Genomic DNA, 24916 nt, shown 5'->3' on the forward strand with positions numbered 1-24916 from the left:
ATTTATTTGTGAAGCAGTCAGGGCCCGGGCCTTTCCGAGGGGGAGGGATCGGATTGCTAGTTCAATTTCCTGAGCAGATATGGGCTTCTCAAGAGGATCACGGGGCCCCTGAGCGATCTGAGGTAAGTGTGCATTGAGTATGAACTCCTGGGCCGTTTGGGGGTCGGCGTGGTGGGGGAAGGAGTGTTCCCTGAAGAAATCTTCCACTATATGGAGTTTACCCTCCTCTGAGGAGACACATTTCCCATTAACGTCTCTTAGAATTTCTAAGCGATTACACCTTGCTTGTTTTGTCAATTTTGCTGCCAGGAGTCAATTAGCCTTGTTCGCTTTAGTGTATAAATATTGCTTTGTGCGCATTAGAAAGTACGCTGCTCGTCCCATATGATGCGCCTCTAGAGCTTTCCATGCTATACGCATGTCCCAAAGTGAGCGCTGGGATCCCTTTTTCCTCTGTATTCCCTATTTTCTTTGGAGCTCTATCTCTAGTCAGGTCTGTAGGTGTTTCCTGACCTTCCCTCTCGCTGTTGTTTGGTCTATAATGTGGCCCCGAATTACTGCCTTCCCGGTGTCCCACACTGTGTCGTATCCCACCTCCCCGGTGTCGTTCTCTGTAAAGTTTTATGGCCTCTGTGATGTGGGACAAGAACAGGGGGTCTGCCGACAAAAGCTTATTCAGTCGCTAGGCCGGTTTGGGCAGTGTAGTGGCACAGGGGCGGGGGGCTATCGTGAGAATTACTGGAGCATCGTCTGACAGGGCTTTCGGGAGAATCTCGATGGCGATTGTCTGTGGGATGAGAGTGTCAGATATGAGAAACATGTCTAATCTGGAGAACCCCTTGTGCACAGCAGAGAAGAAGGTGTAGTCGCGTTCCTCCTGGTGGAAGAAGTGCCACGTCTCTATGAGTGTGTTTTCATGCAGCAATGTGGTGAGTGCTATAACATTTATTTTGTCGTTGATGGTTGGGGGTAGAGATTTATCTACCAAGGGGTTAACCACCACGTTAAAATCACCCCGCCCCCAGAATAAGGTCCCCTTCTATGTGTTCCCCCAGTGTCTCGGATAATGAGGCAAAGAATAGTTCCTGATGGACGTTGGAGGCATATAGCGAGACCAGGGTCACCTTCCATCCTAAAAGCATTGCTACTAACAGAATATATCTCCCATCCCTGTCTCGCAGTTCTTTCAGCACTTTCAAGGGGGTACCCTTGCGCACCAGAATGGCAACCCCTCGTTTCCTCAGCCAAGAAGAGGCATAACATTTTGTGTGGTAGAATTTGTTATTGAGACCAATATTTGTTTTTAATAGGACACCAGTGAAGGACACACATAGTGCTTATACATCGAGTGGATGAAGGCAGACCTAGTTAAGACATTTTTATTACACTAGTAGCTCGTTCACATATTCAATGAAGTCATAAACTTCAGAAGACCTCTTTGAATAAACACTGACAGGCACTTTGGGCACACAGTTTGATAGTAAGTCTTGATGAAGATAGAGCAAAGAGATCCGAGGAAGATGTGTTTTGTTCGGGTTGGGGCAGGAAGTGGGTGGGAATGGCCATGGGGATTAGCATAGCCATGGACAGTCAATGGGTGGATAAATAACCAAACAACTCCTGCTCTGTGGCCCTCCTCATATGCCATTTCTCCCTAGCTGTACTCTAATGTAATAGTTTTGGCTTGTAGGTGGTGCTAAAATGTGCCACGTAATAGTCAAAACTAAAACAGAAGTTCAAGGGCATGGGTGAGCACTCCAGAGGTATGATTTTGCTGTGGTGCGCTTGCAGGCAGTGTTGTTGTCTATCCGGGCCCACTGCTGGGACCCATGCCATTCGAGATAGATGCACATTGTACTAAACCTATGTTATGTTATGTTAAAGGATATTTGGTGAACCACGATTTATTAATAAGAAGGCTTAAGGAGGTGGGTCATTGTTCAGAAACAGTAACCACATGGAAGGACTCATTCCTTAGTACTAGGATGTCTAAAATCCATTGGAGAGAGGAAAGCTCTGAGTTAGAATATATAGATTGCCCAGTTCCACTAGGAGCATGTTTGTCTCCGGCATTGTTGAACGTGTTTTTCTAACCATTGTGTGATTTACTAGACGAGCTGGGTATCCGCTTTACTAACTATGCGGATGATACCCAGCTTGTCATGGAATTAAGTGGAGACTATAGCAAGGACTCAGAGCAAGTGTCTCGTGTTTATGAATCCATTACGGTCTGGATGATGGAAAATGGACTATGCATAACTGGATGCAAGACAGAGTTTCTTATTTTTGGGTCCACTCAATCACGAGTGAAGTTGAATAAGGAATATGCAGGTTTCTGTATTGAAAACCACATGATTTGTACATCCACTGAAGTCAAAACATTGGGTATTATAATTGAATCTTCGCTGAGTGCAGAAGCCCACACTAGTGGCATTGTAAAGAAAGCGCAATACCAGCTCAGGCTACTTATGTTACTCAAGCCTTTTCTTTCTCAAGCTAACTGCATCACATTAGCGAGGGCAGTGCTTATGCCAAGGCTGGACTATTGCAATGCTATTCTGGGAGGGGCAAACAAGAGGTGCATCCATAGGATGCAGGTACTGCAAAATGACGCAGTCTGTATTGTTAGAAGTATCCCAAGAGGGGCTCGTGTAAATGAACACAGAAGAGATCTTCATTGGCTGGCACGTTGATGAGGGTATCACTTTTAAATTTGGTGTTATCACTCAGAAATGTCTATAGGGTCCAGTCCCAATATATCTTCGGGATAGTATCCAATTAAAACAATCTATTTGGACTGCTAGGCCAAGTGACACCATGCTCCTCCAATGTTCCCATACTAAAAGAGTGAGGGGCAGCGGTCGCTCTTTTCCAATACTAGCAGCGGTTATATGGAATACACTGCCACTACAATTAAGGAAGATTCCAGATCTGCATACTTTTAGGAAACGCCTGAAGACAATTTTGTTTAAATAAAGGCAACTTTTCTTCTTTCCCTTTCTGTGATCTGTCTACTTGGCAAATCTTTTGCGCCCTGATGCCTGCGGGCTCCAGCGCATTATAAAAAGATAAATAAAGAAAAGAAATACATTTGTACCGCGCACTGTCACCACCGGAGTGGCCCCCAGGCGCTCTGGCGGATCTGAAAAGCAACAGGGAAGGGTAGGTTAGTAGGAATGAGTGGGAGAAAGAACAAGAGAACTGTGTCATGTGTTGTTGGCAGCTTCAGTTCAGTTTACACCGTTTGCTGAGCTTAAGTGTGTTTTTCGGGTTGGTAGTTTTCATGTGCTGTTGTACGAGGCTATGTGTGGTTTGTTTTGTTGCAGTGTAGTGAAGTGCGTACTGTTTGTTGTGCTTTAGAGGTGTGGTTGTGTTTAGTTCAGCGTTTGAGAGGTGTACACAGAAGGGTGAGTTTTAGTATTAGTAGGGTTGGTTAGTGGCATCACTATCTAGATGGGACGCATCATAATATTCACAATTCCATCTAGATGTGACGAAAGCTAATATTCACAAATATGTCTAGATGTGATGCAGGCTAATCTTCACAGTTCTGTGTAGATGTGACACAAGCTAATATTCATAAATATGTCTAGATGTGACGCAAGCTAATATTCGCAATTCTGTCTGAATGTGACGCAAGCTAATATTCACAATTCTGTCTAGATGTGACACAGGCTAATCTTTATAGTTCTGTTTAGATGTGATGCAAGCTAATATTCACAAATCTGTCTAGATGTGACACAGGCTAATCATCACAGTTCTGTCTAGATGGGACAAAAGCTAATATTCACAATTCTACCCCATCCATAACTGCCCAAAATGTAAACTGGGGCTGACTAAACCAATTGGCTTGATGCAATATTTGTTAACCTTACACATTAAGGCTAGAATCAGAAAGGCTATCTTATACAAGTTGGGTAAATGCTGACTATGGCTGATAAGCAACAAGTAGGCTGAGTGCCAGCGGAATAGGATATTGGGTAATGAGACGGGTGGAGTAGGTAATGGAGTACAGTAATGGCTGATATGGTTGACTAACAATCAGGCTAAATGCGAGATAAGTTTACAAATCAAACTGTGGTTTGGACGCATCAGAAAACCTGCTAATAGAGAATAAGATAGGATTAGATTGGGTTGGGCAGTTTAGTGGGGAGCAGTAATGGCTGCACCCACTGCCCGAACTGCACTTACCTTGTCAGTAGCTACTGGTTGATGGATGCAGGTCTCACAGGCTAACACGGGCCAACAAGGTCTGGAGCTGCTTCTACAGGGCTCACCTTTTCCTCTGGGCCCTTCTCTGATCGGGCTGCAATGGGCAGGGGGCTACCCTGGGGAGTGGGGTAATAAAGGACTAGTAGATGCAGTCTGGGACACCGCAGCATGGAAAGCACTCACTACTGGGTCACAAGTGGAACAGGGCGGGATGTGAAAGAGCGTCCTGGCCTTGGTCGGGAGAAGTGCTTTGGCTTCCCCACCTGGTAAAGCCAATCACAGGCAGGGGAAGGGGGTAAAGGGAGGGAGGAGGTATATAGAAAAAGGCAGAGGTTGAAAACCCACAGAAAACTATTTTATAAAAAAGGGGGACCCACGGGGAAAGGAAGCACAGTCACCTGCCTACTCCAAGCTAAACTGGAGAGTAGGGATGGTTGCTGGAATATTAGGTTCGCAGTAGCGAGGACGGCAGGCAATGGGGGGCAGGAGGTAGGAAGGTCAACGAAATGGCAAAAGGCTGGGGAAGGGGATAGCAGAAAGAGCACAAGATGCAATAGGTATGTAGAAAAGGCAGAGGTTGAAAACCCACAGGAAACTGTTTTTAAGAAAAAGGGGAACTCACAGGGATTAAAGCACAGTCACCTACTTACTACAAGCTAAAGTGGAGAGCAGGGATGGTTGCTCGATGATTAGGCTGAACAAAATGGCAAACAGTGGGAGAAAGGGGATAGCAGAAAGTGCACAAGAAGCGCCAGATATATCGTAGAGCAGCAACTGTATACCTCTGCAGGAGACCCCGCCCCCTTCCTTCAATATGTTGGAGGCATGTGACTGTTGCGTGTTTGACACCAGCCGTTGCGCCAATACTGCAGCGTGTGTTCGCAAAAATATACCCAATGAGACAACCTTACTGAATGTATCCCCGAAGTGATGACAATCTAAGGGAGGAACTCCCTGAAGGAATATGAGAAAGAGCAAAGAAAAGAAGCTAGTGACGTCATAAAAAGTATGCACGAAGTCCCAAGATATTGACTGAAGAGGATGCATATATGCTAAAGAAACTAATGACGAAGTAAGGAATCAAGTGAACTTTTAAATTAAAAAAGAAGATTACACGTGCACAAAGTGCTGCAGGAGAACCACTCGTTCAATAATTGTACTGACGCTGAAACGCAAGGTAGACTAAATCATCATTGAAGCTGGCTATATGTAGTGAATAGAACATGTGGCGAAGCTGCCATTATATAGAAGCTAGACATCGGTATCATGAATTTAGTAAGCCAGGACCCGTGAAGAGGGAAGGGAAAACTGTGTTGCAGCAAGAATAAGCAGAATAGTTGAGCTGCATGGCGAGGTTGTCTGGCCTGGAGTCAACACTGCAACAGCCAAGGTCAGCTATCAATCCTGGAAATGAGAGAACGTGCGGAGGATGAATCTTCCCTTGTTAAGGTGCAAAGAAAAAACACCAAGCGTGCCAAGTTTAATTCATTTAGAGCATTTAAAACCTACAAAATGGACCAAATCGTGGTCTCCTGTCATGTGAGCCAAGGATGGAAATAGAGTTCAAACTTGGAGTCCTAGATACAATAGTGAATGCTCTTACTCCTTTGCATTCCTATAGACAAAGATGCTTTGCAAGGCCACGTACAAAGACAATCTTCATCGCAGAAGGCATGGGCGATGAGAGATGCTGGGCTAATTAGGTGGTGGGGGAGTGTAAGGCCCATCTCCTTGCACCTGGGTCTGGGCTGATGTGCTGCTAAATTAACCGAATGTTCCAGGCATGGCACAAGCGTGCCCACCAATTATATTAGTCCATATAACGAAGGAACTTATAGTTTGAAGACAAAATGAGAAACTGTGTATATAATGTTTCTGAAGATGACATGTTTCAGAGGTAGGCATATGTTGTCTACATGATAGTGGACAGCCAATCACAATCCTAGCTCCTATAGAAAAGTATACTTAGATGTTTCCCTTAGCCAATCCAGACCCTTGATAGGTTTTTCATTATTGCCATGTAGTATGCCTCTGATGTATTAATGGTATACAAACTATGTTTTGTGTAAAGATCGCTGAGAGACTGAGCGTACATCTGTTGATGTTTGTTGTAAACTCCCTGTTTTAGATAATTGTTAATAAAACAGTACTTTGCCATCTTCCTGAGTTGTTTTGGTTATTTGGACTCAGAGTTATTCTGTATGATCTCATCCATTACATATGCACGTTCCTAAAGGTCCCTAAACTCACATGGTAACGGTGTGGATGGTTTAAAGAGCCAAACTAGTTCTGCTCCAGAGTTTCAGACGATCAGGCTTCCTCCGCCATTAGCTGGAAGATCACTGAGTTTGCTGTGGTGAGAGGCCGAAATAGATATAAACTTGTAAGAAGAACAGAGATGGTGAGCAGGTCCCCCTTTGAAGAAATCCCTGCTCGGTTTACACAGGCGCTCTGCGGACAAAAGGCAAAGTGGTCGGATTGAAGGAGGAGTCGATACCGAAGGCCTCAAGTCGATTAACGAATGGTAAGTAGACTAAGGTGAATGGCAATATAAAGGGGTGGGATTGTGATCAATTTGAGTAATGGGAAATATTGTGAAGATAAGAGATAGCGCCTAGGAGTCCTAATTCAACCAAATTAGAAGGAGACATTTCAAACTCCAACAGGAGTAGAAATAGAAAAAACGCACAGGTCTGAACCGCGTAATGTGATGTCTCAAACCCTGTATAGGGTAAAGTAAAGCAAGCGAAGAGTAGCCCTTACTATAAATGAGAAATGGTAGAGGGAAGGTGATCACAGTCTTTTATAATATGTAATGTGTGACTAATCTGAATGTTGTTTGTTGACTAAAGTATCAATGAGCAACAGAATTGTGAAGAGTTGAAAAGTAACAGTGATTAAAGATGAAGTGTAGCAAAATGATTGCCGCCAATCAAAAAATAGATAGGTCATTGAAATAAGAGAATTGAGCAGCGATTGATGGTGCTTGCTCATATTTGTTGTTTTAAAATGTTAGAAGTGGTGATTTATGTTAAAATGAAAGGTTTATTTAATGATCTGGTAAGTATTGACAGTCAATTGAGACTAGTCATTATGGAGGACACTCCTCTCATGCAGCTATTCAAGACACAGACAAAACATGTGCCCAATCTTCTACAGTACAGTGCAGGATGTTTAAAGGGCACAGCAGATCAAATGTTCATGCCATGGCCACAAGGGGGATCATTGTCAAAAGCAGTCATGCAACACATGACCAAATACTTGCACGCCGCGTACACAGGGAAGAAATTAGAGAAAAGATAAGCAATTTTAGAACTTTGGAAGATGTACCAAGAGGAAAAAGAAGATCTGCCACCTGAGGAGTGGATGCTTAATCAGCATAAGGGTGAAGGCGTCGAGCCCTCAGCTCCCCTTACCATGTCTGAAATAAAGAGTGTTATTACGGAAGAGATAAAAGTGTGTCCTTTAAAGGAATTGAAAGCAGCAACGAAGTATAGTAAGCCGATATATGAACCCCCCCCACTTACAGTAGTGATGATAGTACGGAAGAGAATAAAAGATATTTGTAAATATATACAAGACAGGGAAGAAAGAAATTAACGGTCAAATTTGTTGACAGATATAGACAGAGAAATCAAGATATGGAAAGGAGAAAAGGACAAGGCTGACGAGGCAGCACTCGTACAAAACAAATGGATGGGAGGACAGATATTACTCAAGATAGATGGGAAAAGTATCGAGGAAGTTAGGCAAAGAGAAGATAAGGACGAACAAGAGAGGAAGGATAAGGAATGAGAGAGGAGATTAAATGAAGATGAGCAAAGAAGGAAAAGTAGGGATTGACGAGAACAGATATATATGGAGGAACAAGAGAAAGATGAAAAAGAGGCAGAGGAACAAAGAAAGTACAACAATAGACAAAGAGCGATAGAAGAGAGGGACAGAAAGGAAAGATAGAGAGAAGAAGAAGAAGCACAAAGAGTGAGGGATACAGAGATGAAGGGAAGAAGTGGAAAGAAGGGAAGGAGTAAAGAGGGAAGAACAAAGGCAGTAGGAAGAAAGAGTTAGAAGGGATGCGAGAAATCGAAGGGAAGTAGATGAAGAAATAGAACAAAACAGAAGGCAGCGAGGTTCGGATACATTCTTATTTGTAAAGAACAAATGAGGTTGAGCCCAGAGATATGATGGGAGGGAGGGAGATATTCTCCCAATAAAGGAGACGACGCTATAAACACATATAGCAACACTAGACGAAGAAAGATATGATATGGCAGGCATTGGATAAAGGATCGATAAGGCCTATGAGCAATTAAGACGACATAGCGAGTATGGAACTTGAGGGAATGATGATTGATCCCCAGTACCTCAATCACAAAGTGAGGAGGGAAACCTGTTTAGTGATGAACGTCAAGCATTGTCTTTGAGCAGATTGATCCTCGACACATGTGAGGGGGATGCTAGTCATACTAGTTGGGGCCTAGACATGTCGGATAAGGATAGCAAGTTCGGTCTTGGGATAGAAGGAGGGAGCGTGTGCGCCCCTCTAGGAAGCCAGAAAATATATAAGGAAGTTAGATGGTCAGATCTGGGGCATTCTAAAGACAGAATGCCAGATGATCTCGTAGCATGTCCTGAGCTTCCTGAAGACGATTGTGTAGTGAGAAGGGAGAGTCCCCATCATATGTATGCAGGTTAAGGTAATTGCCGGCAAAGGAGACAGAAAGGGACGATTATCCCTGTCATGGATAGATTAATAGTGGGATTCAACGATGGGATGGGGTTCATGCAGTTCCCCTTGTTACAGAAGGGGGGGAGCAATTCCGCAATACATTCCATGGCCACAGATGGACAAGGATAACTTAAAAATGTAAGCTCCCTAGTTGGACTTCGAGAGCTGAGAAATGGATATATGAATTAGAGAAAATGACAGGAGGAAATACGCCGGCCATAGTGGACATAAAAGGCCTCCTGGTGGCCGTTCCTGGAGAGAGGGCTGATGACATATGGAGGAGAGCGGGATATTCAAGTGTGACTGCACAAAATGCAGCGTATGATGGAGCACCATTTAATAATTGTAGGGTAGATGTTTGGAGGGCTATCAGGGTACAATATCCTGACACATAGGATATTGGTGCAATTATGTAATGTAAAATGAAAGACAATGAAGACCGTATTGCTTATATTCAAGATATTCAGGAGAAATGGCAGCTTGAAACTCGCGTGCCGCGGGAAAAGACAGTGGCATTATTTTACCACATTTATATCAGGGGTTGCCTGAGCCAGTAAAGATGGAGATGAAAAAATAAGTGGGGATGGAAGCGAAGCCATGGGCTGAGATACAGTTGGCAATAGCAACCATTGTCGGTTGTTACAAGAGAAGAACAAAAAGAAAGATGAAAATAGGAAAATTGAGGAAGCTAGTTCAGAAAAAGTTGATGACGTGGTGTTCTTCATGAGCATTACCTACTGGATAAGGATAGAAAAAAGAGAAGTCCGACAGAGAATGGCGATAATGCTGCAACAGCCAGCATTTTTTCAGGAGGATCTTGAAAAGGTGCTGAGTGCCCTATGGACCACAGGGCTCTATGATGTAGTTTTTTCTTAAGGGGATAGGGGAGGTGAGAATAAAGCTTAAGCCAGGAGCAATTTTACCCCGAGCAAAACAGTATTCCATGTCTCGAGAAGATGATGAAGGTATATTTCAGACTATTTCAGCACTGATGAATCAGGGGATTCTGGTGCCATTAGAGTCATTGTGCAATACTGCGGTGTAACCGATTAAAAAATCGCAAGGGGAGTCGTGAAGAATTATCCAGGATTTGAGACCTCTTAACCAGATTGTAGACGCTGAGTTTCCTTTAGTTCCTAATCCTGTGACAATATTGTGCAGTATCCCAGTAGAAGCTCAATACTTTACGGTGATCGATTTGAAAAATGCATTTTTCTCGATCCCGTTGCACAAGGACTCACAAGACTTGACTTCCTTTACGTTTTTCCAAAAAAGACTAAAACATACTCGGCTACCTCAAGGGCACTGTGAGTCCCCATTGATCTTTAACAGAGTCTTACAGATGGGTCTAGGTAATATCGATCTTAAAAGCACGGTGATACATTACATAGATGACATATTGATTTGCAGCACCACAGAGGATGAGTGTAGACAGGATTCTGTCCAACTAATGACTATTTTAGCAGGCAAGGGATAAAAGGTAAATAAGGAGAAATTACAGTATTGTCAAAAAGAGGTGTTGTACATAGGTTAGTTGATCTTGCATGAAGGGAAGAAAGTGACACCTGAGAGGGCTGAGGCAAACACCAAAACTGAACACAGTGAGACAGATGCAGCAGTTTGTGGCTTCATGCAATTATTGCAGAGCCTGGGTATTTGATTATAGCACATATACCAAGCTACTTTTGCAAGCAGTAAAGAAAGCACAAGTTGGTAAGTCAAAAAGAGAATGGACCGAAGAAATGGAGGAAGGATTTGAGGAGTTGTAAAGAACAATTTGTACAGCCCCAGTTTTAGGGATTCCAAACTATGCATAGAATTTTGTTTGTTTTCACACACAAATGGGACAGTCATGACAGCAGTACTTACACAAACAACCACATTGGGGTATAAACCTTTGCCATATTACAGTGGAATTTTAGACCTAGTTATGAGAGGAAACTTTCCTTGTTAAAAATATTTGCCAGCTGCCGCATTTGCAATAGAGAAGTCTACAAGTGTTGTTATGGGCTGCTCTACGACCCTTACATGGATCATGCCTTGTTTGTAATTTTAGAGAAACCCAAGGGCACATTGACATCCCAAAGAGCCTCAGTTTATGAGGTAATGATTTCTAATCCAACAATTCTAATTGTAAGATGCAAAATAGTGAACCCTGCCACGTTCATATCTGAACCCGTAGAAGAAGATGATCATGTGCATGACTGTGCAAATTATGTTGAATTGTATGATGATATACTCCAGGTGAACCAGAATGCTTTGGCGGGAGGGGAAATTCTTTTTATTGACGGTTCTTCAAAAATGTATCAAACAAGCGGGGAGAGGCATTCAGACGCTGCAGTAGTAAGGCACAGACTAAATGTAAAATTCGAGGTAGTGGCGAGTGCACGGCTACGTCTCGATTTTTAGCACAAGCAGCAGAATTAGTAGTGCTCATTGTTGCGCTTGAAAAACATGAAGGGCAGGAAGTGACAGTGTACAGTGACTCTGCCTATGTGACGTCAACTGTACGTGCAGGGTTGCCATGTTGGAAATGGAGGTGCTATCTGCACGGACGGCTCTCCAGTACAACATGCGTCCTTATTGGATAGGCTCATTAAGGCACTACAACTCTCAGTGGCTTTAGCAGTCATAAAATGTGCAGCGCATACTAAACAAACAGACTTCTCTTGCGGGAATGAAGCCGCAGACATAGAAGCCAAAAGTGTTGCATGTTCTCCAGAAATTTTTAGTTTTGCTAATGAGGATATTAAAGAAAATTCGATTACAACTATGTTAGTACAGGAGGGGTTTAATATGCTGTCGAAAACCCAATTGATAGAGATTTAGGGAAGAGCAAGAACTGTGGCAACGAAGGGGGTGTTATTTATCCCCCACGGAAGCTTTGTGGCTACAGGAAGCAGCGGAAAACTAGTAATGCCAATAACTTTGTTAAAGGTCATGCTTGAACTGCTGCATTACCCCGTGCATGTTACTAGAGAAAGTATTGCTGTCAATATTGCAGAAGACTGGTTCATTCCCACTTTGCTGGAACATGTTACACTGTTTATGGTGATTTGCATCGTGTGTCAAAAGTTTACTGCTGGGCATACGCTGAGAACGATTAGAGGAGTAGTACCTCGACCAAATGGTCAATTTCAGCATTTTCATATTGACTATGTCGATATGCTGCAGACATATAATGGATATAGGTAACTATTAGTGGTGATTTGCCCCTTCTCTAGTTGGATCGAAGCAGGTCCATGTGCACACCCTAATGCCACTTGTAAAGTTAGGTTTTTAGTATGCAAAGTTTTCCAGAGGTGGGATGTGTGCAAAGTAATAAGATCCGATAATGGGCCCCCTTTTGTCAATGAGCTATTCGAACAAATAGGGCTTTTATTAAGTATCAAGTACAAGTTCTATTCTGCGTACCACAAACAAGCGAACGGGATATGTGAGAGACTCAAGAGCCTCCTCAAAGAGAGGATCACCAAGATTAAATTGACTTTGAAAAAGGGATGGCTGTATTGCCTACCCCTGACATTATATGCCCGTTGGAATCAGCCAAGGTCAGACCACGACCTCACTCCGCACAAGCTAGTAACAGGGTGTTGAATGAGCACGCCCCTTACACCTCCGTCTAGGATCAGGAGGGATGCTCAGAGTATAGCCAAAACTCTAGGTGATGATATGCATGATTATTTGACATGTATGACTACCAGTATTTCTTTCATTTCATGTCAAGTCAAGCATCAGGGAAGGTTTAGGAACATGGAAGAAGATAGTTTGGTGATCAATCCAAGTGAACTATTACCACCACCTAAGTGATATGTTGAGGACCTGATTTCAATTAAAAACTTCACCCGGAAGTGGCATGAGCCTTGATTTAATGGCCCATTCCTTGTTGAGGAAGTTTCCCCTTCTGCTGTTAAGGTTTCGTGAAGATGAGTTTGGCTGCATCTGAACGACGTGAAGATTTATAAAGGTGAGACCCTCCCTCCCTCCATTGTTGATCTAGAAGCAAGACAAGAAGAAGAATTTCCGTGTGTCCAGACTCGATCGATGACTAAGAAAAAGGATGATAAAGCAACAAGTGACTGTTAGGAAAGATTTTGTAATTGTAGGTAATTTTCCTTCCATGTGGCAACCCCTAAACTTTTTGCTGTTGTTTTTCTCCTTGTTCTTGACTTTGCCAGAGAAGTGCAGCCTTCTGCCGCACTCCTCTGGGCTTTCGCTCCTTTCTTACGGGGAAACTGACATGCCCTTAAGACTGTCAGTACCAGGGAACGCTGTTTCCCGTAGTTTCTTTTATCATGTTGCGGCTTTCGTGCAACATGACACAAGAGGGCACTGTAAGCTAAGTTACAGCTCTCTTGGGTCTCTAGCCTTCTACAGGCCCTAGATACTCATTTAGGATTGTATCTGATCGGTGCAAGTGATTCATGGACGGGAATGGTGGCAGCGATCGTTTCTTGTGTTTTGAGCTCCTTTTGGCGTTCTAAGCGCGTTTCTCGCGCTTAACCCAAAATGGTGGCCTGGCTCCCAAAATGGCCAGACCACGAGGCTCCTTTGTCCTGTCCGCTGACCGTCTTGCTCCCTTCACCTTCCCCAGGTCGAGCCGACCCGGGGCCTTCCTTATTTGGGCATGTACTTTCCCGCGAAACACGGATGCTTTCGCTGGCTTCTACATGTCTTGTGTGTGCCTCCAGGATGTGGGCTGGGATGTCTGGTCCCAATACACATCCTGGGTGCCAGAGAGTCTAGGGTGGTGTGAATGCCTGGGACCACCGTGGTCCGTGATTGGTCCACGAATTGTGTGAGTGTTGATGAGCGGATCTCCCATTGGGTCCCCTCCGTTTTGGCACGAAGGGAACCGTGGATAAGAGGGGGCTGGAAACACCACTACCATGTCGATCTCCTGAGTTCTCACGAACGAAGGAATACCGGAGCCAGGTATCCTGCAACCAAGAGGCTGGACCGAGGAATCGCTGGTGACCCGCTGAAGGACTTCTCCTCTGCACTGCTGTCGCCTTGTGAAACCCTTTTCACCTTTGATCGAACCAGAAGGCCTTACTGGTACTTCGACAATTGGAATAGCGGGAACAGCTATTCTCGGCATCTTCACCATCTCCTGCCAGTAAGCCTTCGGAAGCGTCTCTGGGCCATCCAGCTGACTGACCAGCTTACACGGGAGTCTTGCTCTGTAACCGCCGCCAGGTTGTGTAGTATTTCGAGTCCTTGTCACTCTCACACGCTTCGTACACTTAGCGTTCCCAGTTCTGAAGTGAGTAGTGTACATTTGGCTCAGAAACACACGGCCGCTCTGTTGCCCTGCTGTGGTAACAAACTGTGCGGGTTTCTTCGATTGGGACGTCTTTTTACTCAACACGACGACGAGGCGTTCCCTGCTCTTCTGAACCTGCCAGCTGCTGAAACTGACGCGGAGAAGCCTGGGTCTGCTTGCATCGGGGACCGGTGAGTAGCATAGCTAGGATCTGGTCGCCCTCCTGCAGGAGCCCATTGCTTTTCCCCGCTGTGTCAAACAGCACCCTTTTCCGTACTCGCGCTCTGCTTCTGCCCACTGTGGAGGCTGCGCTTGAGTCGCGGAATGTGTTCTTCTTCTTTTGTGCCCTAAACTGAACTGCCTGATTTCCCTCGAAGAGCTTCTCCTTTTGCCCATTGGCAGCAGCGCGTGCAGGTACTTTTGAGCACAAGGCTCCACTCTTCGCAGGGCTCGGACCTCCTTCTAGTTAGGTGCCTCTCAAGGCGAACTGGGTCTAAGCATTATTTCGCACTGCCTGTCTTCCTTCCCTTTTAGGTGGACTACCCATTTCGTGCATCTAACGCTTGAGACTGTTGTATTTGTATATATATTGTGTTGATATGGTATGTGTTGGTTTACTATCGTTATATTGTGATTTTCTCCCTACGGTCATTGTTTTAAAGGCCTTGGAATAAATGTGTATATATTTTTAATATAACAACTATTTGGAGTAGATTGTAAGTGATCTTGCTTTGTGTGCTCATTGCGGGCTTTCAGTCACCCTCACCCCTCGTGAGACCTAGTCTTGACCGCCGCGATCGCTACCTTGATTGGTCTGGCTCGTCCAGAGGTTACCCTGTTCCAAGTAATTAGGTTGGCCTTCTGAACTTCTGCGCCACCAGGACAGAGTTCAGAAATCCGTCTTAACAGTGACTAACACGTACTTGGTTTGGACTCAAATTCAATAGACACTCCTTATATATTTTAGCAGGAAGTGCAAGGAGTTGCAGAGAAATTCCAGAGGTTGAAATTAACTTTTAGAAATATATTGAATCAGTGAATAATTCATCAGAATTATGCCTAAACGTCAGTTCTTGATCAGAAATTGGAATATCCAGATTAATTTCATGGAGAATATTTGTTTTAAGTGATACAAATACATGATACCTGCCAATAGTGATGTTCATTGGCTTGTGGTTGCTGTCTTCGTGTCCATACTTCAATCTTACCCTGCTCTTGTTAGAAGAGATGTTAACATTCACACTTTTTTACAGGATCCTAAAAACGGTCCAGTGATAAGAAGTCTCCTCGTTGCCATAATTGAACAAATTGTACTGTTACAAATGTAAAAGAAACACAACGATTGTATTATAAATTAATAATGAAGAAGACAACATGATTATAGTGAGAGCACGAGTTCAGCAAGCAGTGGGGTGGCAGAAAAAATGGTTGTCCACATTCCTATGCATAATATATATTTGCATGATTGTTCTCTTTATCTTTTTGTTCCTTAATTTTCACAGTCTCTATTATCTGAATGGGTCTACCGAAGAAAGAGCTCTCATGATTTTCCCCACTATGAGTACGAATTATGACAATTTCTTTGATCTATATGGGTATGTTAGGAGACATAAAAGAGATGCAGAGGAAGATAATGAAGGGATAAATACCCATCTAGATAATTCAGCTCACATGGGGAATAACATACGGCATCAGCAGATGAAAAACGTGGGGGAAAGAGCATCTGATGAGAATTGCTATGTCTGCTCTCTCATCCCCTATGCCATGAATACAGTGAAGGCTTTCATTCGAAGGAGGTATCAGCATATGATACGAAATGCCTCAGCCATCTTGCAGCATGTACTACTTGGGACAGTTTCAAGGAAGCTGGGCAACCTTGCGATGGAGATCAAGACTGTTATTTCCATATCAGGATGACTATATCAAGACCATACGAATGGAGAAGAAGCCTGGATGGATAGACAAAATGCTTGTGTATACTGCTGCAGGACAGGATGAGGTACTCATTGAAGAAATGAAGAGAATGAACTGTTCTGATATGAGAGAAAGGGCAGGAAGGCCTGGATGTTGGGAATGATCACAACTGTTGATCTATGGACGAGTGCATACCAAGAAGGGATGGGAAGATGTAATGATGTCCTGTACAGCTCATTTGCTGAAAACGAAATATGTACAAGAAGTGCAGAGAATGAATGATGGATGCTTAAAATCATGGGCCAAGCACTCCAAGTTACTGACATGGGTAGAATACAAATCAGGCCAAATAGTTGTAATTCCATTGGTTAATACGACAATATGTTTCTGAAACTATAAAAAGAACCACTTGGGACATAACAAAGGATGCAAAACGACAATTGTCATTCCCGGGAATGAGAAAAGGGACAGCTGTCCTTATGGCTGGATCGATATTGGGCTTGTGGATCTGGAGATGATATGAAGTTGCCCAGGAATTGGGGTGCAGTGTGTTCCCTGGCATTCATCCATGTTTCAGCATTAGTGATTCCACAGACCGATCTATACATTAACAAATTCCCAAAAGTAGATGACCATTTGGGAAAAAGAAGATTGCTTGAACTCCGACAGACGAAAACTGAACATTACTTCTCAGCCAAATCAAAAAAATCGTATGAAACCATTCCTGGTGAGCATAAGTTGTTCAGCAAGACTGCTATGATAATGACAGCTATATGTTTGCCTGGAACTCAAACAGTGGCGAAAGCCAAATGGTTCCAAATCACCAGATGGGAACTTCTGTAGACAATCAATGCTACCATAAAGGGATTCAACACCATTAAAGAAGAGGTGAGAGCCATATGATTGAAGACCCTCCAGAATAGATATGTCCTTGATATGATCACAGCGATGGAAGGAGGAGTTTGCGCCGAAATTGGGCCATCATGTTGCACATTTATATCATGATGGGCAGAATGGAACCTTGGCAAAGGCCATATCGATGTTGACAGACCTGCATACCGAGACGGAAGAAGAGACAGATGACATTGAAGATGACATTTGGTTTACCTCCTTGTTTTCATGGATTCCTCATTGGTTGGCGAATCTATTCAAGGTTCTTGGTGTAATACTGGTGCTAGTAATGTTTGGATTCTGTATAGTCAGGATGGTGATTGCCCAATGCAAGAAAACAGCAAAAAAGTTAGTTTGAATGAAGATCATGATTGATGCCAAAGATGAACCAAATGCCAAGGAGCTGACTGCAACGCTCACCTTGTATCAACAGGGATTCCTCTGGACTGGTCTGGGACACCTCTGGCCTCTCTGCACCTTCCCCGGACTTCATTCTGCCAGGAATCAGTTGTAGAAGATAGGAGGGGGGGTTTAGCGACTTCTCCTTCTCTCCTGCGGCCCACCTCCCAGTTTTCCCTTGCGGTTTCCCCTTCGGGGCTTTGCTCACCTTGATTTTTGTAATGCCGTACTCTCCGTCCTGCCGAATTAGGCAGGAGCGTGTTGTTGTTGGCTTGATCCTCAGAGGTACTTCACTGGCGTTTGCCTGGAGTCCAGACCGGCTGCGACTCCACCTTTCAGGTAAGTCTTTTTAGTGTTTTTTGAATAAAGTCTATATTGATGAATGTCCAAGTAACCTTTTTCTCTTGTCTTGCAGAGGCTGATGGAGATTGCTGAGGTCGACAACTGGGTTCGAGAAGGTAAGGATGTGCTAGATGCGGCGCTGAAAGTGTCCTTGCAAGTTGACTGACCTGTGCTTTGTTTCATTGCAGGTCTCTGAGAATTCCCTGGAAGCGACAATGTATTGGGACAGAACGCCCAAGGTGATGTCCGGAATGGCAGAGGCCTTCCAGGTGAGATGGTAATTAGCTTCTAATTCTTGCCTCTTTCGTCCTGAAGATGTAGCTGGGGATCGATGGAAGAGTCCTCAAAGGCTCCTACTGGATGGAAGAGCTGGAGCTGAGCAGGTAAGGATAGCGATATTCTTCCAAGTTGTTCGCCCAAGCAGGCCAGAATACAGGGCAGGACCTGGTGAACGTCACGCTGCTAAGCAGAATAACGCAAAGCGCGTGCCTCGGGTCGGGTGTGATTTAAATACCCGGCAGGTATCCCAGGTGCCTTTGGGGCGGACCCTGCCCTGAAGCTAGCCTGCTTGTTGCAGTTCCCCGATAATCCTTGTGGGGGCAGCCATGTTCACCCATTGTCCATTGGAAACCATACTTGCCAAGTGACCCTGGTGCCAACGGTGCCAGGATTGCGTGCAAGGCACCCGCAACGGGCTAGTGTGGGTCTTTCTGGCCTTGGGACAGTACTGAGGCGGGGGCCAAGGTGCCCAAGACCCATAGTCTGGGTTTGGGGTTGTGACACTACCTGTGATGCTGTCAGAAAATATATAAAGGCTAGTATCATAGCACCTGAGGTAACTAAGTTTCTGTATACAAAGAATCATAAGAAGTACGTGGGAGGATGGGTCTATTGTCCCTAAATGGACAATGTATTTACATGACCTGGAGTGTAGATGAACATGTCAAATCAGCTGGCACCCTGAGGGGAGTGATGAAAATATGGACACCTAAGAAACACTTCTTCAAGAGAAAACACCAGGATGTTCAAATACTTGAGGAGGTGGTCGAGGACTCGACCAGAGGGGGAAATATAGAGGAGCAACTTTATACCTCTGCAGGAGACAGCACCCCCCTTCCTCCTATATGTAGGAGGCATGAGACTGTTCTGTTTTTGACACCAGCCGTTGTACCAATACCACAGCGTGTGTTCGAAAGTAGATACCAATTGAGACAACCTTACTGAATGTATCCCTGAAGTGATGATAATCTAAGGGAGGAACTCTCTGAAGGAATATGAGAAAGAGCAAAGGAAAGAAGCTAGTGGCATCATAAAAAGTATGCACAACGTCCTGAGATACTGTCTCAAGAGGATATATAGATCCTAAAGAAACTAATGATGAAGTAAAGAATGAAGTGAACTTTTAAAATACAAAAAAGATTACACATGCACAAAGTGCTGCAGGAGAATCAACCGTTCAATAAATGTACAGATCCTGAAACGCAAGGTAGACCAAGTCATCATAGAAGCTGGCTATACGTAGTGAATAGAACCCAGGCAAAGCCGCCATTATATAGAAGCTGGACATCGGTATCATGAATTTAGTAAGCCAGGACCATGAAGCGGGAAGGGGGAACTGTGACGCAGCAAGAATAGGCAGAATCGTGGAGCTGCATGCCGAGGTTGTCTGGCCTGGAGTCAAGACTGAAGCAGCCAAGGCCAGCTAACTATTCTGGAAATGAGCGAACATGTGGAGGATGAATCTTTCCACGTTAAGGTGCAAAGAAAGAACACCAAGAGTGCCAAGTTTAATTCACTTAGAGCATTTAAAACCTGCAAAATGGACCAAATTGTGGTCTCCTGTCACGTGAGCCAAGGATGGAAATAGAGTTCGAACTTGGAGTCCCAGACACGATAGTGAGTGCTTTCACTCCTGGCATTCTCAAAGACAAGGATACTTTGCAAGGTCAAGTACAAAGACAATCTTCATGACAGACAACATGGGCGATGAGAGATGATGCGTTAATTAGGTGGTGGGGCAGTGTCAGGCCCCATCGCCTTGCAACTGGGTCTGGGCTTACGTGCTTCTAAATTAACCGAATGTTCCAGGCATGGCATAAGCATGCTAACCAATTATATTTGTCCATATAACAAAGGACCTCATATTTTGAAGACCAATGAAAAACCGTGTATCTAATGTTTCTGAAGATGACATGTTTTAGAGGTCGGGTGTGTTGTATGTTGTCCATCTGATAGTGGACAGCCAATCACAATCTTAGCTCCTATAGAAAAGTATACTTAGATGTTTCCCTTAGCCAATACCGACCCTTGATAGGTTTTTCATTATAGCCACGTAGTATGACATCTGACGTATTTGTGGTGTAAAAACTATGTTTTGTGTAATGATTGCTGAGAGACTGAGAGTTATTCTGTTGATGTTCGTTGTAAACTCCTGGTTTTAGATAATTGTTCATAAAACAGTACTTAGCCACAGGGTTCGGGGGGCAGAAAGCACACTGACCTGTTTACTCCGAGCTAAAGTGTAGAGCACGGTTGGTTGCCAGATGAACAGGCTCCCAGTATATAGGTGAGGTCGGCAGCCAATGGGGGGGAGGTGGGAAGGGGAACGAAATGGCCAATGGCTGGGGTACGGGATAGCACAAAGAGCACAAGAAGCACCAGGTATATAGAAAAGGCAGAGGTTGAAAACCCACAGAAAACTGTTTTTAAGAAAAAGGGGGACTCACAGGGAGGGAAGCACACTCACCTGCTTACTCCAAGCTAAAGTGGAGAGCAAAGATGGTTTCCGGATGATTTGGCTTGCAGTAGCGAGGTCGGCAGCCATTGGGGAAGGGAGTGGGAAGGGGAGCAAAATGGCAAATGGCAGGGGAAGTGGACAGTAGAAAGAACCCAAGAAGCGCCTGCTATATAGAAAAAGGCAGAGGTTGAAAACCCGCAGAAAACTATTTTTAAGTTGTGGAGAAGTATTGTTAGGAAAGGGGTGCAACGAAGGGAAAGAGGTGAGCGAGAATTGAAATAGAGTTTGGTAGGTATTGGAAAGTTGTGTAGCGAACCCTTATCATGGGGGATACTCCAATTATTCACTTATGTAAGTCACTGCCTCAATATAGAATTATTAAGTATCATACTGAATGGGTTAAAGACATGGCAGGCAAGATGTTTACTCCCTGGCCACAAAAAGGCACTAATTCGAGGCCAGTACTGCAACATATGTTCTATTTAAATTCTGAATATAAGTTAAAACTGTTACAGGATGGATTAGCTATACTTGAACTATGGAACATTTTCAGAGAGGAAGTGGCAGAGCATGAAAAGAAGGAATGGGTGACTAACCAGCATGACAAATGGTATATGCCGCCAATGGCTCCTCCTCCTCCTCCCCAGAGCAGTGATCCATCTTCGACGGCACAAGAATTATATCCATTATATGTATTAAAAGCAGTGGCAGGGTATACTAATCCCAGGTATGTGCCACCCACGTATAGCAGTGAAGACATTATAAGTGAAGAGAAAATAAGCAAACAACGACCCGTGTCCACACATGTGGAATATGGCGAGCATCGCGTTTTGCAAGCAAAGTTAACAGAAGCCGAGGAAAGGGTTCAGAAAGAGAGAAAGAGAGAAAGAGGCAAGGCTACAGGGACGAGACAGTAATAGGACCAAACAAATGGATAGGAGGACAAACTAGATGGAAAGGGCATCAATGATTTTCAAGAGAAGGCAAAGGAAGTTAGAGAAAGACTGAAGCAAGAAGAAGAGAAACGAGTGAAGGAAGAAAGAGAATGCAAGCGAAGAGAAAATAGAGAAAGGGAGAACAGGAGAAAAGATAGAGAAAGACAAAGGAAACAGGAAGAGAAGGGAAGGACAAGGAAGGAGAAGTGGACAGAGAAAGAGAGGTGGATAGAGAGAGGAAGAAGAGATGAGAAGAAGAAAGGAAAAGAGAAAGAAGAAAGGCGGAAGAGAGGAAGAGAGATAGTGAGATGAAGAAAGAAGTAGGCAGAGGGATAGAAAGGACATTCTTTTTTTTTAAACGTGTTTATTTTAAACAGGCAGGTTATGTCAATACAAAGCTTAATCACTTGCGACATGAAGCATACAGTAATACCATTTGACGCTCCTCCCACCCCACCCTCCGGACTCAAGTTCCGTCTTCACGTCCCTGCTGGGGATCTCCATCCTGAATGGTTCTCCTGGCCAGTTGGGGCTTGATTGTCAGGGCCGGGAACCTTTGGTCAAAATCCAATACCGGACCCCAGATGTTGCGAAAGCGATGTAGAGTGCCTGCCCCGGCAGCCGTCACCTTCTCGGCGATCAGGATGTCCCAGACTTTCATCCACCAGAAAGGCATGAGAGGGCCTTCCATCATTTTCCAGGTGCAGGCTATCACGTTCCTGCCCGCAAGTAGGCATTGCGATAATAGTTTGGCTTTGGGACCAGACCTTGGGTAGATCCCGGGGATCGGTGCTCCAAGGAGAATAGGTTCGGGGGACAAGGGCAGTCGCACCTGAGTGATGTCCGCTATTGTCGCTAGGCATTGTTTCCAAAAGGCTTGAGCCTTGGGGCAGGACCACCACATGTGGAAGAAGGAGCCTATTTGGCCGCATTGTCTCCAGCATTGTGGGTTGAGTGTGGAGTTCATGTGATAAAGTCTTTGAGGAGGGTAGTACCACCGGAGGAGGATCTTGTAGGCGCACTCTCTGTTTGTGATGCATGATGAGGAGGTGTGGGCCCGGGACCAGATGTCAACCCACTGTTGGTCTTCAATCGGATGGCCCAGGACCGCCTCCCATAGGGCCATGTACCGGGTCTTGGAGGTTAAGAAATACGCTTGGAGGTGTTTATATAGAGAGGAGATTCTCCCTCGGGGCGGGAGCTCATTAAGGGTCAATTCGATGGCTGTGGGGGGACGAGTAGCTGCTTGGCGAGTCTGTGGGTGGGTGCACCAGTGGCGCAGCTGGGTATATGTGAATCTATCTTGTTCCTGGATCCTAAAGAGTTCTTTGCATTGCTCAAAGGTGCAGGGTTGGCCCCCTTCAAAAAGTTGTCCCAGGGTCTCTAGGCCTCCTGCAATCCAGGACTTAAAATTCCGGGGAGACAGACCAGGTGAGAAGGTCGGGTTCATAAACACCGGGGAGAGAGGGCTGAGCCCCGTCGGGATCCTCTTCTGTTTGAACGCCTTGTCCCATACCGAAATGGTGTGTTTGGTGCTCGCCAGAAGATTCCGCCACTGTCGCCGTTCCGGAGGGGGTTATGTGGGAGAAAGCGCAGCGGGAGGGGTAATTGCGCCTGTTCAAGGTCCACCCATCTAGGGTGGTTGGTAAGGACTTGCCATGATTGGATGCAGGACAGTTGAGCCGCCATTTGGTATTTCTGCAAGTCAGGGACCCCAAGGCCAGCGAGTTTCACGTTGCCCAGTATTGTGGATTTAGGGATCTGGGTTTTTTCCCCCTCCAAATAAACTGCAGCATTTTCTTCTGTAGGCGTTGAAGGGCTGGCGCCGGAACCGGTACCGGGAGTGAGGAGCACGCGTACAGAAGTCTTGGTAGTAAGTTCATCTTACAGGCTGTAATACGGCCCATCAGCGATATCTCTTGTGCCGCCCAGCGCCTCAAATCTGCCTCCAAGTTTGTAAATAATGGGGGAAAATTATCCCAATAGGCCTCGCTTGAGTTGGCCGGGATCTGGACTCCTAAGTAGCTAATTCTCTTGGTCGTCCATTGTATTGGGCACAGCGGAATTGGGGCTTCTCAGTCTTCCCGGGTCAAACCCACTCCCATGGCGGCTGATTTCTGGAAGTTGATGGCGAGGCCTGTGAGCTTGCCATAGCTCGCTATCTCAGCCAGGGCTTGAGGGAGGGAGGAACGGGGTTTCGTGATAGTCAGGAGGTCATCGTCTGCATAGAGGGCAAGCTTGTGGTGTGCCGGGCCTGATTGAAAGCCTTCGACTGCAGGGATCAACCTGATCCGCTGGGCAAACGGTTCCATAATTAGAGCGAAGAGGAGTGGCGACAGCAGGCATCCCTGTCGGGTTCCACAAGTTAGGTTGATGGGGGAGGAAAGGGTGCCATTAACTCTGAGAAGAGTTTTGGGAGCGTTGTAATTTGCCAGCGTCATAGTGCAGAAATCCGGGCCAAATCCAAAAGCCTCAAGGGTGAGCCTCATGAAAGTCCAATCTACTTTGTCGAATGCCTTGGTCGCGTCCAGGGCCAGAAGCACCAGATCCTGGGAGTCTCGGGAGACAAGTTCCACCACATCCAAGGCTCTTCGAATGTTGTCGGCCGTGGAGCGGTGTCTGAGGAAGCCACTCTGATCTGCACTGATTATCTCCGGCAATAACTGAGATAGTCGTGATGCTAGGATTTTAGAGTATATATTAGCATCTATGTTGAGCAGGGCAATGGGCCTATATGATGCAGGGTTCTTCGGATCGCCTCCAGGTTTAGGTAGTAAGACCGTAATTGACTCCTGCATGGACGGGGTTACAGTGCCCATGGTCCTGAACGAGTTAAATAATTGTACCAAATGTGCTAATAGTTGAGGTTTGAAAATCTTGTAAAACCTGGTTGTATACCCATCAGGGCCAGGGGCCCGGGATTTAAGGGCTTTTATTGCCTCATCCACTTCCTCGTCAGTAATCGGCGCCTCCAGAGAGTCACGGGCTGTTCTTTTTAGCCGGGGAAGTGCTGCAATCCGTAGGTATTCCTTCTGTTCCTCCATGTCTCACAACGGAGCGGACATCACCTGAGTCAGGTGGGCCGTAGCGAGCTGCAGTTTGTCCTGGTCAGCGTAATGGATCTTGCCTTGTTGGTCCCGCAGGCCCACAATTGTGTTGTTCCTCTTCGCCTTGGCAAGTTTGGCCACTAGTAACTTATTCGCTTTGTTGTTTTTAGCATAATAAAACTGTTTAGCTTTTGCCATTTGGTGGGCAGCGTGTTCGGCCTAGTGGGCCTCGATCTTTTTGTTGCGCTATCTGGATGGCCCGCTGAGTTTTAGGGGTCCAGCCCTTCTCCTTATGGGTCCTTTCTGCATTTTTAAGTTCTTTCTCAAGGCCCTGGCGAGTTTGATGTTTGTGTCTGTGATAGGCCGCTCCTTGCGCAATCAGTTCACCGCACTTCTGCTTTCATTGTGTCCCAAGTATTGGCGGTAGAGGTGTCTTCACTGGGG

The sequence above is a fragment of the Ambystoma mexicanum genome, chromosome 8, assembly GCF_040938575.1.
Source record: "Ambystoma mexicanum isolate Mex_15411 chromosome 8, UKY_AmexF1_1, whole genome shotgun sequence".
NCBI classification, from domain to species: domain Eukaryota; kingdom Metazoa; phylum Chordata; class Amphibia; order Caudata; family Ambystomatidae; genus Ambystoma; species Ambystoma mexicanum.